Genomic DNA, 15,553 nt, shown 5'->3' on the forward strand with positions numbered 1-15,553 from the left:
CATGTTCATTCTATAACTCAATTATCTCACAATGAAGTTCACTTTTAAAAGTGCGTAATGAAATCGTTGGGTACATTTTTATAGCAAAATTAGTATTACTAAAGATTTTGTGACAAAATAATTGGTACTTTTCTTGGCTACCACAACGTGGAATTAAGTATTTTCGTGTGAACATTCTTTTCGCTAAAGGGGGTTTCGAAAATTTGAAGCCAGCATCAGGTGACTCATCGCAATATTGGCGATGAGGCACCTGTTAGCATTGATCGCCTGATGCTATCTTTCACGAGGGTCATTATTATCCACAAATACGTACATATCCGCGGTGGGAAAAAAAAACGGAAGTAAATGTTAATAGCTTAATTATTACCAACATTTTTTTATTCTTTACTTATTATACCACATGCTAAAACAGCTGAATGTCACGTAATATTTCAATTACCGAAAGGGGGGTGCTGATAATCAAGTTTAAAAGGTGCCTCATCAGTGTTAATGCCTATAGTCGAGTGAAACACCATTTCGCACTTTTTCTGTGTCCTCTTTCAATCGAGGCTTCTTATTTCACGAAACCAGTTTGATATTTTTAATGTGGGAGATTCGAAAAAAAAAAGAAAAAGAATTTCTTTCTGGCACACCCTAATTAATATATATTACCGCACCGACACGTGTACGCGGAATACGAGAGAGTGTTTATAACTTTGAGAGCTACGCGATCTGATATCTTATAAACACATAACAATTACGTTGGCTTTCATTATATTGCTGGGCAGCAATATAGTTATAGCCCATGTACACTCGATACTCATACATGCGTGGGCTTATTTAACTCGGGCACACACGGGGAGGTGATATTAGTACACCGCGGCGGATTGGTATATAATACGCATTTTAACCGTGTGCGTATAATGAACGGCAACCGCGGGGCTTGTATAATAGGCATAACGAGTTGTACCTAGCCGGTGGGAAAAGGTATGCGGGAAAAGTTGTAAAAGGTAAAACTCGGTTGGATGTAACGTCTACAAAAGCCGTAGGAAGAGATAATCGTTCGTGGCACGTATTATACATATACTAGTAAACCTGTCTGTTGGTGTGCAGTTGTACACATACCTCCGGGGCGAATTTCACTTTACGTAATTTGCGAACAGTTTTCTGTGTATTCGAGCAAGCTGTATATTGGTACACCGATGATATACCGTACCTATAGGATACAATGACACTGACCAGTCTCAAGAATTACTATCTGATATAACTACTGATATTATAGGCATAGGAATACTTGAGGACAATGAATCTGAGACAGTTATTTTTTTACACTAGACACTTATGTTGGCAACACAGAGAAACCTGCAGCGCCACGGTCGGCCGAGCGCGAAACTAACTCAATCTCAATAAACGTAACATAACCCATGACCGTCGAATCTAACCTTAGAATACCGCGGGGATAATTACTTGTTGGATTGACACGTATTCTAAGGTTAGATTCGACGGTCATGGGTTATGTTAGTTTATTGAGATTGATTTAGTTTCGCGCTCGGCCGACTGTGGCGCTGTAGGTTTATCTGTGTTGCCAACGTAACTGTCTAGTGTAAAAAATTAGCCGTCTCAGATTCATTGTCCCCGTGTGTACATTGAAAGACTATCCCAGATAACATCGACGGATTCGCCATGTGGGTCGCATAATTGTAACAAGAGAAATTTTGCACCGTGGATGCCCACAGCGAAAGTGAAAACTTGGTATTCGCATTTTGTGATTCCTGCGTATCGATCGTTAAATCGCGAAAATTGGTCAATCGTATTTGGATTCAAACTCATTTAGCCCCAGTCTGTACTTTTCATTCGGCTGATGTCTTTTTGTTCAGCTTACGCATTATTTCGTAAGATTAATCGGCGACCACCAAGAGCGATTCACAATCACAATCGGTGTGTTGAGAAGCTGATTTGAAGTAGGTAATTCTCAGGGGATAATATGAACGCATCGTTTATCTACGCTGTGTTGAAGAAATCGATCAGGTATCACCGATCTCGTAGACAATACCTACAGGAAATATTAGGCGTATCGTATAGTACGGATTTATAGTAATCGCCTTTCTACTTCAGCTACCTACGTTTATACGTAGTACGTACAAGATTAAGAAATCGTCGTACATGTTAAGCCACGCAGCCGTTCTCCATTGGGTCCCTTTTATGGCTCACCAGATATCGATCTATGTATCTGATAGTTAAAGGGTATAATAACTAAACCGCTAGGACGAGAGCATGTTGGTATAACGGAGGGCAGCAGTTTGAGGAAAAAATGAATCCATTTCTCGTGGATGGTATTCGATTCTCATCTGGGTACTCATTTCGCATATCGTCGGGTTCTCACCAAATTGATACACATCCGGAATGTTGAAAAATAATAATTTCATTCTTTCACCATTGTATTTCTTGAAATTCTCACGTTATCCAGCAACACAGATAAACACTGATATCCACTACATACATGCTACTGTCCTGCTCGTATTGTTTTCTCGTGTACATAATTCGTTTTTCTTCGTATTGACATTGCGGACGTGTCGTATCTATATTGTCGTTACGACGAATTGTATCTATCACGTATTAAAATTATCTTCACCCATGTGTAAATATCACCAATGAATAAAATTGTGCAAACGAATACCGTGATTTTCCGTTCGTCCTTCAATCATGCTGTGTATAAATCTTATATTGCACATCAAGCATACATGTAAATGTCCGCCACTGCTTTACGGAAATTTTACATAATGGTACCGAGTATCTGTCCGCTGCTGCCACGCGCATTGTCAATCGCGAATGTCTCTAAGTTATGGACGCGCTCTTTCTGATTCCTCATTCTTTGTCCTTTTGCACTTTCATCTTTTTCTAAGGAACCTGAAGTCACCGTGATTACGATCTGTTCCGGAGCCCTCCTTTCCATGTAAAAGGAGAAGTCTTTTCCTTCTTCTTTATGACTATCGTCATCACTGCGGTAACATGTAGGTACCAAATACGAGATGGGAAGAAAACCGTACCGCGGGCAAGTGAAATTTTTGCTTCTTTTTCTGTAGGCCGAGTTCATTTTTTCTCACGACGTGTGCAGTTTCTTCTTATTGTTTCGCGTTATGCAAGTATAGTTGTCTGCATGCGTGGCGTATTGTTCGGAGAGGGGACGAGGCCGGAAGGGAGATGAGAAGTAGCCTCGAATTTGACACCGGACATTAAATTATAAGCGTTTAATGCGTTGGATATCATATTTACAGAATGGGTAAATATAGATAGATTCAATTCATACCCCAACTACATAGATGTTAGAGGGACAAGAATGTTGAAACGTATATAGTTGGGAATTGATGTATTCTTTATAGAGTGAAAAAACTTGCAAAATGTAAACGGGGGAACTATACGTAAATTGCTATGTGGAACAACAACGAGAGCGCATGAGTGCTGGGTTGAAAACCGGTCGGTTGGCCGACTGTAAATCTCTTCTGTGTGTGCGTTATGCGGTGATTCGACAGGGAACGAGAGAGATACAGAGAGAGAGAGAGAGAGAGAGAGAGAGAGGGTGGGAGGGCGAGAGGGATGAGGGGGCAGGGGGGAGGGATGGAGGAAGGAAGAGAACTCTAGCGATATAACCTCACTCCACCTAAGCAAGTTCGCCGAAAGCAATCGTGTCTAGCCGCTGGCAATATATGCGAGCCGCGTAGGTGTACGTACAACGGATGAATATGGTAGATAGATACCTATGAGGTACGAGATACCTCGTCCAACGTTGTTGAAATTAATCTTACTCAATCTTGCTGACTTTTGAACGTTTTTTTTTTCGCACGTGCGGTGCTCCTCGGTAGCAAAGCGTTTGCACTACTTCAGCAAGTGGACCCTCTCACGGAGAGATGATAAAGTGCATATTTTACTCTAAACTGTAGGAAAAAAGGGATACATCAAGGTCTTTTCGTCAAAAAATACCCATGTTAACTATATATTTTTTTTAACCATAAATGTAGTGGTTTTTACCGTTTCTATGGTAAATTCGGCATTTTACGAAGTATATTTTACTACGAAACCTGATGTATCCATCCCCCTTTTTTCCCGCAGTATTCAGTAAAATCTACTCTTTCACTTTCTCCGCGTTTGTCACGGTATGTGGTAAATCGTTTGAATCAGGGATATCTATGTAACCTGTGAATATGGAAGATTGAATATTCACGAGTTTGAGATTTTTCTGTTATTATCATTCATTTCGTTTTCACGTTTCGGCGTATCATCGCTTTTCATCGCCTATGGCGCAACCCGTTATGGCCAGTAAAGTTACACTATTAATAAGTATTTTTACGGTGGTACTAATTGGAAGCTAATGGGTCGTTGATGTTACATAATTACGGCGTATTCGATGAGTATGTACTACAGGCCACAGGGAGTCATGGTGCATGGTCTGAGGCAGGATCGTTTGCTTTTAACCGCACTCTGCGTCACGCTAAAGAAGATCTTGAAGATAATTGGTACCTGAAGGAGCAAGGCTAGGATTAGAAGCAGGTCACTTGAAACCATATAAGAACTTTTTCGGGTTACCGTGTGCAGGTTCATACATGTAATATTCGGTGTACTGCAGCATCTTTACATGGTACAATACTGAAGTTGGTTACGGGCTTGTCCGCCGTGACAATGGTTGCAGGTTTCAAGGGTGTGCGCTAAAATCTATAATTCAGGTAGGTTAGGTTCTCCGTCTGGCAGATAATTTACCACTTTATTTTCCATGTTGTGTGTACTTAATTACTGTACTGGTAGTAACATACTGCGCAACCTGATAAACAGGGAATCATGATTATCAAGATTAAGCACAGATTCAATGGTCCCGGTCAAAGGTGAAAATCATTCAAGTTCGCGATGAGCCCGGTGATCTCACGATGATCGTCAAATCTCGAAGTAGCCGCTTCGTACTCGTACTATACTTCACGGCTGTATTAAAACGTACCAGCTGTGTGCACCTACGTAGGTTGTCCAGACGCCGAACCAGTTTCTTACCGGTTGCCCATACGGAATTCTGACGTCACTGCAGAGTTAGCGCGAGCCACCCGACAACTCTCAATGATTAAAATTGCTTAATTGTAAAATAACCGGCGGGCATATGAATCACCAGAGTTCAATTCTTGAGAGCGGCGACCTTCGAGTACGCTCACCAATGGGCAATCTATCGATTGACGATCAGTGCGTGCAGCCTTTTATCCATGTTTCCTGATGGTTATGGAGCTAAGTATTCGGAGGCGTACTGGCGAAACGCGGTGCCGTGCTTTGGGCCTTGTTGGCTCCAGCAATTATGCACGAACGAACGAACGAACGAACGTACGTACGTACGTACGTAGGTACGTGTACGCGGGTTAACTGCCAGGGAAACCGAACCGGTCCCTTGTAATTACAGGGTCTGCGCGGGCTCTGGTTCGTTGCCGTGGCAAGGAACGCTCAATGATGCAGGGAGGCGTTGGCCAGACTATTGTGCTGTGCCGCGCATGAGCACCCTACAGACTGCCTACCGCATCTTATACCTGTCCATGCACGGTAGTACCTATAATTATCGATCTATCTATACGTTAAATATACATACGTATGCCCTCATCCCCGTCTATAACTAGGTACCCCACGTATATCGTATCCATAATTGTCGGTGAAAAATTATATTTTGCCATCCACCAGACGCCTCGTTTCAACTCGGCACGCGTGAATCTTTTTTACTCGGAACACCCGGACCTCGCGTAACAGAGTGTAGAGTTTTACTGATTGGTGTGGAAGATGATGCGAGGAACGGTAACGAGACAACGGCACTTGCTCCATTTTATGAATCAGTGGATCGAGTAATATATTGTATACGGGGCATTACATGTGAAATCAAGCAATTTCAAGCCAATATATTTTTCATTCATCGTCAGTTGAAAGTGTTTTTTTTTTTTCTTATGTATTATACACACGTAGCATGTGTTATTAAACCCCCAGTTATTCTTTTCTTCTTATGAAATAATCCCTTGAGATACAAATTTTTTTTTTCTCCGCTTCAAATGCGACGTCCCTCTGTAATCTAAGATTAACGTCAATTTATGCTACGAGCGGCAATCATCGTTGAAAATGATCGGGAAATTGTATACTTGTTACGATACATCAAAGTCGTTTTTTTTTAATGGGGAATTGTAATCAGCCTCATTCAGTGATCCAGGTACATTTTGTATCAGATATATACAGTGTGTTTTCGAGCAAACGCCGCAGTATGTTGAGTTGCCTATCACCGAGGGGAACAGTTATCGGTAAAAGAGACTCACCGAGTCATAACGAATTTAGTAAAGTCAAATTATGTGATCACTTCAACGTGACTTCGGAACGTGATCACTGAACGCTTTAGCATGAGTTATAAATAGTGAAACAACTGCTTGGCCAAATCCACAAAATTTTGCAACACGAGTAGTTCCAATTCACCCGCGAGTACTTTAAACGCGATACTTATCGATAACTCGGCACGTCTGTATTACCGATATTTCTTCCCCTCAGTGGTAGGCAACCCAACATACTGCGGTGTTTACTCACAAACACCCTCTATACCTTTACGGACGTTACTAGGGCTCGATCGAATCAATCAATCGCATGACTGAGCGTTTACGTTTTACCCTTATTCCGAATTGAAATGAAGGAGACGCTAATGCGCATACCTGCAAACTATCTGTATGCACTGTGCCACGTACGTTGAGATGTGACCGAATCAGAAACAGGGTGCAATGCAGTAGTTAATAGTTATAGGTACTCATTTAGACGTGACCAGAGTAGACAATACAATAATGTGCTGACCTGTTACCTAAGGGATCGTCAAAATTTAACTGTGTTCTTGTCGTTTACTTGATTTTTTTCCATATTTTAGTTTTACATTTGGTTTTAGCTCATGGTTGTTTGAAAACAAGCGTCAACTTTGAACAACGTTTAAAACATGCGACATACTCGACGGAGTCAGGATCCTATCAATTTGCGTATTCGTATAAGATACTCACCACCTGTTACCTGCAGGCATACCTAAGTATTTTATCCCGTATGAGCAATAATAATACAAACATACCTATATGGGATGCCTTAGCCGACAAAGTACGCATAAACAAATGCAATTTTCACAGTCGGTTCGCCTTTCATTAAGCTAACATGCCCTCTTTTTCTTGGTTTCATACTCGCTGTTGAACTGCTCTCTTCGTTCTTTTCTTCTCTTTCTCCATATCTATACTTTCGTTTTTGCTGAAAATAAGTGTTCATAATATGTATCCTCGTATAGCGCTGTATATACATATAATACGCAAGTATGGTACTCGCATACACTCTAACTGTAAGCTTACACTGTTTGTTCCATTCCCATTTACCGTGTACACAAGTCTATTGATTTTTCAACGTATCAACACCGTAAGACCAACGAGATAGTAGTGTAACTACCTAGTTGATACAATTTCGAAAAATGATCAAGTAACTAGATATTGGTGAAAATTCAATTCTGTGACTTATAAAGATTAATTAACTCTTTATTTTTGGTGATTTGATATCAATTGGAGGCTGCCCGATAAAAATTTGCTTACGCCCCAAATAACGAGCATCCTAATAATACCCACAGATTGGAAAGATAAACTGACAAGATGATGTGTAACGAGCTGTAGCTTGTTACAAGTCCTTTTTTTAAATTCCTTAAAATTGTAACAGGGTTACAAGCGTTAAGTTCAGTAAGCAGTACTTTGAGCCATATAAATTTTAACTTGTCCAGCTGGATGGACTTTCTCGTTGTTACTATTATTTTACATCTCTGCCTGCAGACTCGCTCGTTAACTTTTAACGCTACTTTGAAATTTTTTGTCATTATTACCCATGTTAAACATCGTTTACCGGGGTTGTACTTGAAAGAAAAAATATCCCGCTTCCTTAGACTTTCATCGTGTTGGTTACACGGATTGTAACATGTATAGTATTCATATAATACTTCATACGACCGCGTGAGCTTTCTTATATCTCTCTAATTTGCTCGTAATTCGTCACTAACTCGCGTTCGCTTGGCACTACATATACCTACAACTAGGTACTCACCTATGGGCAGGTTGTCAGTTCTTGCAAAACGAATGTCTATGGGGTTTTTTTTTTATCGCGTTTTATCGGAAGTTTTACGCTTACAATAAATTCACGGTGTGGTTAGCACCTTGACCTTATTTGGATTAAATTTATCCAACTTTCTGGGCGGCATAAGTCAATAATAAAACAAACAAAAGGGTCGTTTGGCATTTCTGGCACGGAGAGTGTCTTTTTCAGAAAGAATATTAATTGTTGAGTAAGCAGAAAGAAATTAAAGTTAAATAAACCGAAATGAGTTCCGTACACTTCCTTAGTGCAATACGTACGTATCTAAGTTACAACCGTCGTGCCCTCTTCATCAGCCCAAACAACAAACAACCCTTTTGTTTATTTTATTATCGACTTGCGACACCATCAAAATTCAGACGAATAAATAATAAAAGTGCTACTAATCATGTGGCTGTGCTTTACTGTAGGATTTTCTTCTTCTCATCGAGCCACTGACTCTGGCGCACTACTGTACGCTCTGGCGGATCAATACTCTGGTCCAGGACAGGGCTGGCACTAGTGGGGCTGCCTCGTGTAATCGCATACCTGTCTGCTTATCGGATAAAATAATTCCTAACAACGGTCATAGTTGTTGGGGCTCTTTTCAGAATAACAGATTATAAATTGAAGAGGAAGGAAAGAAAGAAAAAAAAAAAAACACCCAAAACGTCATCGGTATCGCAGGGTCTTTGACCAAATTTCAAAGAAGCCACAGGCAGCTCGTTCTGAAGTCACGGAGGGGTTTGAAAATAATTTTTTACTTCTTAGCAAACTTACTTGCGAATACGTCCCTTGTTGATAACTAAAGTTCATTCGACCAGTGCAGTCTGCGATTAGCTATTTGCACCGTTCAAAATTTACACCCTTTATGTACAATTAGTTATTAACAGAACAACTGGCCGAATGAATAATAGAAATCGCACATTAGTCACAACCTGATCACATTCGTAGTTCACAATAGCTCCGTTAAGTGTGTTAGTTGGGTGTTCAGAGGGTGTGGGTTAAAGCTTAGATAGACCATTACACTGAATGGCCGCAAATCCGACTGGTAAAAATTTCGAACGACCAACATTCGAGTAGCCAAATATTCAGGTGTTAGATCGACGGTGTTTACGTTGGTGATGATCTGGGATATTGAGGTTGATGGATAGATCATTGCAGTTGCAGTCTCGATCGATGTCTACCGGCATATTTTAACGGTAGGTACCAACAATATTTGTGATAAAATCGATTGTTTAAACCCGTGCATATGCTTATGGTAAGACTAACTGCAATCACTTTCGATAAATCTGTCGTAGCGAGAGTCGCGTAGAAAATGTCTGTACCTATTCGCCGTTCAACCGTTTTACAACCTTGAGACAGACCTGAAATTCTTCTATAGTTGGTTCCTCATATGCATGTCCCCCCCAACGCCGGTGGAGTCAGTGCAACACTATATTGTGTCGTACACCATCGCGCTAGCTCGGCTACAACTCGATCCAGGATCGGATTGGAGTAGCTGAAGCAGGCAAAGAGCTACGGCCAGTCGCTCGTAGTTTAAACTCGGATGTATGGATAAGGCATCGGTGAGAGAAAAAGAACATGACTGAGTTGCGAGCGTAGCTTTGGGGACGAGAAGGGAGATTTTGAGGCTCGACGCCTCCGGCAGAGATTTCTCTTTCTCCTACTCCTCGTTACCCGCATCGCTCGGCGGATATACGAGGATACGGCCCTGGATCTTGACCGTAGAGCGAAGAGCCAAGAGCCAAGAGCCAAGAGCCAAGAACCAAGAACCGGGTATCGTACCCCCCGCTATGCCATACTGCCTCTGATGTGCTAGCGAGATATCCGGCTAAGATTTAGTACATCCTTCTACCGCAGTTCTGCGGAGAAAATCTGCAACAAGAATCTTCTTTGGAACTGATCGAAATAGTTCTTCTACCGTCCTTGAAATATTATCATTTTTTTTACTATTGCTATTTTTCTGATACCGCAAGCATGGATCCTCAAAGAGTATTTCGAGAATTATATTTCTTTACGTAGATGCATTTTGCAGAGATAATTTAATTCTCTACATTATACTTGCAGGGTGAAGTTAGTATTAATGAATGCAGCTATGTGGCAACAACTCGGAAGGTAATTTCATTATTGCGTCATTACTTGGAAGCGACGTTAACGACGCTATTTATATCGGAAAATTTCAAAATCCTAGCGTAATCTTTTTAAATTGGATTTAAGTGATATCCCTTAGTGAGGTTTCCTTGTTTACTGTATCCATCAAGCGTTTCAGGTGGGAGTGAAATAAAAAGCGGCTTCCAAACGGTTATCTCTCGAGTTGGGCAATTTCATGTTCGTCGAGTACAGAAAGGTTACTACTGCTCGTTCATAAATCGTGTGCCATGTATAATATATTTTAGCGTTTGTAGTTATCCAGCAAACATAGTATTGAATAGGCAAATGGACGTAACTTTCCATTAATTTGCCTGCCTCCTCTCGTTAATATGGAGTTCCATTTGCACGCTGGAAACGAAACTGCTCAGACGATATTACTTTCGATATGCCCGGCGCAAAATTATGGCACACGCATGTGTATGAACGTACCGGGAGATTGTGTACAACAAGAAACGTTATGTGGAAACGAATCACACCACCATAAGGCAACCCATTAGCTCCTCTTGGGTTGCCTGCTCGCGGAATGGTGCTGTGATTCATTTTCACATAATTTTCTAACATTACTTCATACTTAAGATTATAAAGTGAAGACTCTCCACAAAACTTAGTAGCTTACTTTACAATTAGACGGTTTATATGTATTCCATTTGCTGTGGCGCACGCACAGTGATAGCTCTTCACAGATCTTGGGATTTTTTCTTTTCCATCTAGCCTGATGTTTTCGTTGCCAGTTTATGGCTGCCAACGATGTTTGTTGAAATTGCAGCACCGAGCAATCTCGCGGAGAAAATGTGTGTACGTGATGGAGAAGCTTGTTCGTCATCCACGACGATCATGCGTTTCGGTGCTAGTCTCTGATCCCAATAGAAGGATCTAAGATAGATAAACATATTTATGAAGAGAAGAAGAGGAACAATCTCTCCCCCTCTCTCCCCCCTACATCCCAATCTTCGCATCACCTCTGTTAATGAAGTGCTAAAGAATGACTGACAGTTGACTATAACGACGACAAACCGGACTGAGAAGGCATATTACATTACGCTGCACAAATCGAATCTTGATCGGTCGTTGCTTCGCATCTGCGTAACTCTCTGATGTATTGTTTGGGTTGGACGCCGCCAATGGAGTTGATCGAAAGACGCGAGGACTTGGTTGATACGCCTCGGTATATGTGTCTAACCTCTGCGGTAGAACCCCGCAGGCTATCATGACAGAGAAAGTAGCCTCGCCTCTCATGAGACTACAATGTCAGCGTTCCTTATATACAGTACGAGATAGGCACCTACTTCTTCGGGTGTTCTGTGTTCAAACAATATCTTTACCCGCCATCGCGACACATGTGTGAACTTGGCGTCTTAAATTTTTGCTTATCATAAATAAATCATAGTTCCATTTGCGGACGGTTAGTTAGTTCTATACTTACCGATGAGTTTCGGCAATAGTTTCTTAGAAATTTGCAAAACACACTTATACAAAAAAATGATATGACAACTACGCGTCAATATCCGACAGCATCTCAGGGAAATTCGATCACTTGACTTTGATAGAGCATTAATCTGATCAGTTCTATAGCTCTAAAGCAGAAATGCTCTATCGAAAAAATTATTAAAAGAAAAACATGTTTTTGACATTTAGCACAACAAATCTTAGAATGTCATTATTGAACTGTTGGATTATTGCCATTCGGATTACTTCTGTAGTTCCACACGGGTTAATAAAACAGTTCGTTTAAGTTTCTCAAAATGCAGCATTTCAAAGAGGTTACTGGTGACACGTCACCAGCATTTGATCATTTGACATCAGGAGAGCAGAGATGTAAAGAGTTTTATAATCTGGATAAGGTACGTCAATAGTTCTGTCGGAACACTGGCATCTGAATTAACAACAACGAGACATTTGAATGACAAAGACGTATCTCGCTCAACAATACATCAATGTATTGGGTATTATGTATAGGATCTAATAGGCAATACTATTATTATATTTATGTGGGGATAACTATATATCGCAACTATCGTTAGCAACGTTTCCGAAATACGAAACCAAAGAGCAGCATCACCATCTCACTTTTGAACGACGGTATCTCACCGTCGTAGGCTGGCAATGTAAAAAAAACAGATTTCGATAATTGATTAAGGACAACTATCAATCGGAACTATGTTCGAAGTCAACAAAACTAATATCGTCAAAGATCTCTTCGGTCCAGAGAACCGAGTTCGAAGCACCAGCATTTCACTATCAAATACCAATATCTCGTCGTAAGCCCGATATTTCAAAAAAAATACATGTATCATAGTTTGGAGAATGACTAGCAGATGAAAGTGGGTATAATTTTGGAAATCACTTAAGTCGCGTTGTGGAACCTTTTGCGATTGCATTACACAGATCCTAGAGAATAGCATATGACTTCCTAATACTATAACAACGTCTTATGACATTGGTTCGCATCAATCATTCATTTTTCACCCATTCAGCGGCTATGATGAAGTTTTCGTCAGGTTGAAGTTCGTAACGTTGATTTAAACATGCATTTTCGAATAATCATTGTTTCGCAAACTTTTTGCGAACTCGGCTCGTTCAAAGTCATTTAAAAGACGCAGAATAGTGATATCTTGAAATATTTTCTCGGGATTAACATTACTATCTTAAACCTTGTGGACTTTGCACGGTTATCAAATATCTTCACTTGTTAGCGTTATCTGGAACCAACAACGACAACGACGTAGTGAAATCTGGTCCCTTTTTTTGCTTATCTATGTTTTTTTTTTGTTTTTCGGCGAGAATTTCAGTGAAAGGTTATTTATATTCTCTTTTTGTGACTTATTTAGTTTTGTTGTTGAACTTTGTCTTCAAGTTCTATTATCCATTTTTGTCATCATTATTTCATACCGTACTTTGATATTATGCTTAACATCATCATGTATCCATTTTTTTAAACCTGGTTATTTGAAAAAAAAAAAAAAAAAAAACATCTCTGATTACAGATAGCTGAATAGTTTATGCTGCATTTCGAGAAAATTAAATGAACTGTTGTATTAATTCAGGAGGAACTATAAAACTAATCTGGATGCCAAGAGAACGTCGATTTATTTACGATATGCTAACATTAGAGATGCACACAGGTCGTTGCGACGTCATTCTACACGACACGCGTGCCGTAAATAGTTAACATAGTAATTTTTTTGACCACGAATATAGTATTAAGGAGAGTTATCTTAGACAATGATCATATTTATTGAACTATTTCTACACCTCGGACGGGCCCAGCCGACCATCTTCAGGAAAGGTCCGTGACCATCTTCACTTTCTCCCCAAATGGCGTCTCGTTAACATCTTTGCCGATCAGGTCACAGTCACATTTTCTGAAAATGGTCGGCTGGGCCCATCCGAAGTGTCGAAATAGTTCAATAAATGTGACCATTATGGAATAAAACTCTACTTTGTACATAGTTAACGTTCGCCTCTCTTACATAAATCACAATATATTCCTCTCTCATTTGCTATTATTCGAAAAGCAAATACAAGCTTTTGCCGAACCTAGTTTTCTTCGTCGTCACTGAACTTACTGTACGATGAGAAAAAAGTGAAATTACAGAAAAAATTACGAACAACATATTGCATTGGCATAAAGCTGAATTTCGTACTTCAGCGAATTATGTAACTTGAAGATTGTAGAAGTTACGAAATCTCCAAAAGTTTGAAGGGTTGTCATTTTCAAATCGAATGGGAAAAGAAGTCTGACAAAGTTACTTGAACATTGTCTCGATGTAGACAATTTTCCTTCCAAATTTCAACCAAATCGGTCAAGTAAGTGATTTGTTTGGCATCGTGTTCACAAATATTCTATACTGGTCATTCGGAACATTCAAGCGATTTTGGAAATATTTGTAAACGAGCTTGTAGGTTCCAAAATATATTTTTAATAAAGTTTCACAATTTTTACTCAATCGGACGTTTTTCGCGAAGGCAACCGTAGGTATAAAGCACTTCATTTACGAAAGGTCGTGCCAGAAAGCGATTGAATCGGGATATGGCATATAACTTAGCCTTCGCTTTCCAACCCTTGGAGCTTCTACGCCGATGGATCGCCCGCTTTAATTTGTCGCCGATGCCACGCGCCGTTTTGGACGTTTCGGGGACGTTAAAAGATCGAAAATCTGTAGCATTACGGTTCATTGGGCAAGGAATACTACGGGTTTATTCAATTGAAACAACTTTACACACATTAGTTGCATAGTATACGTATACATGTGAAGTGGGTATGAATAAGTCAGCGGCCCGTGAGGTGTAGTATTGATACCGCAGAACTTATACAGTAGAACCTCTCAATAGTGCCGCTGCTGAAATGCATACATACCTTCAGTGATTCAGTGGTACGTACACTTGGGGACAATGAATCTGGGACGGCTAATTTTTCACACCAGGCGGTTATGTTGGCAACACAGAAACCTACAGCGCCACGGTCGGCCGAGCGCGAAACAAACCCAATCTCAATAAACGTAACATAACCCATGACCGTCGAATCTAACCTTAGAATACGTGTCAATCCAACAAGTCATTATCCCCGCGGTATTCTTAGGTTAGATTCGACGGTCATGGGTTTATGTTACGTTTATTGAGATTGAGTTTGTTTGGCGCTCGGCCGACTGTGGCGCTGTAGGTTTCTCTGTGTTGCCAACATAACTGTCTGGTGTAAAAAATGAGCCGTTTCAGATTCATTGTCCTCAAATGTACGTAAATGGAAGACAAAAGTACGAAAGTTACACTTTTTCGCGCGGTACTATTGAAAGGATCGAGAACGAGCGTTTGTAGTCAGAGTGGGGGAACCAAGAATCTGAGAAATGTATTCCCCTCGCAGCCCGTGAGCGGCTCTATTGAGAGATTGCACTGTACGGCCGTAATGCTGCAATGACTAAATGATGATATCAACTTGTTTATCCCTTCGGATTTTGTAGTAACATTGGTACAGTGAAGCGATAGATGTAGCTGGTACGCGTATAGGTACCTATATGCTACAAATTGGTAATTGATTTGATAAATCAGCGCATGGGGATCCAGGCGTATGGCGCAATTGACGCGTTGACGTCAATCCAACGAGCTCACCAATATTCATACTTCCTTTTCCTTTACCGGTTGTCGGTACAACGAGGACCCATAACTATACACCTATAGGTGCGTACATACTTACAAGCACATGAACGCGTATAACGTACAGATATCCCCCTTTTTTAACTTGTGAATTAATAACTCGCAGAGTGGATGTTGTTCTCCGCCCTCTAGAATGGGGATCACT

At 40.5% G+C, this 15,553-nt stretch overlaps 1 protein-coding gene across 8 annotated transcripts in view; it reads left to right on the forward strand.

Moving 5' to 3' along the window:
• The window catches only part of Prosap (prosap), a 69,357-nt gene that overhangs the window by 23,088 nt on the left and 30,716 nt on the right, over positions 1 to 15,553 (forward strand). The window lies entirely within an intron of this gene.

The sequence above is a fragment of the Neodiprion pinetum genome, chromosome 5 (genome assembly GCF_021155775.2).
Source record: "Neodiprion pinetum isolate iyNeoPine1 chromosome 5, iyNeoPine1.2, whole genome shotgun sequence".
In the NCBI taxonomy this organism is placed as follows: Eukaryota; Metazoa; Arthropoda; class Insecta; order Hymenoptera; family Diprionidae; genus Neodiprion; species Neodiprion pinetum.